Below are 503 nucleotides of genomic sequence, written 5' to 3'. Positions count from 1 at the left end.
TTTTTTTTTTCTGCAGCATCTCAAAAAGAATTAGGCTTTGGATTTTTCCTTTCTGGTAACAAAATTCCTTCTTTTTTCCCTAAAGAGGCTTTTGCTGCTTTTCACTGCTTTTCCATGGATTGGAATTTAAGTAAATGACATTGGAAGAGGCATTAGGAAGTTTGTGATTCAGGAGCCTGAAGGTTTAAGGTATTGGATCTTTCAATTTAAGGGATTTGTTTGAGGGTGGTAGGATAATTTTTAATGAATTACCCCTTGTATCATCAGTAATTTGAAAATAAAGAGTATAATGGAAATTTTCATCTTTCTTTCTAAGGAAAAGGAAATAGAAGGAATCATTCCTTCTTGCTCCTGAAATCTGGCACATTATAGACGGATGAGGTGAAGAGACACTTAGAGAAGAATGGAAGAGGAAGAACAATAGGATGTCCGCAGAGTCTGTAGACAAATGTTGGTGTCTACTCACAGGGCTAAGAGTGTGAGTGGTAGAAAGAAAGTGGCAT

This window comes from Otolemur garnettii, unplaced genomic scaffold (assembly GCF_000181295.1).
Source record: "Otolemur garnettii isolate 467f Iridium unplaced genomic scaffold, OtoGar3 scaffold00343, whole genome shotgun sequence".
In the NCBI taxonomy this organism is placed as follows: domain Eukaryota; kingdom Metazoa; phylum Chordata; class Mammalia; order Primates; family Galagidae; genus Otolemur; species Otolemur garnettii.
Note: the sequence above shows the minus strand (reverse complement) of the source record.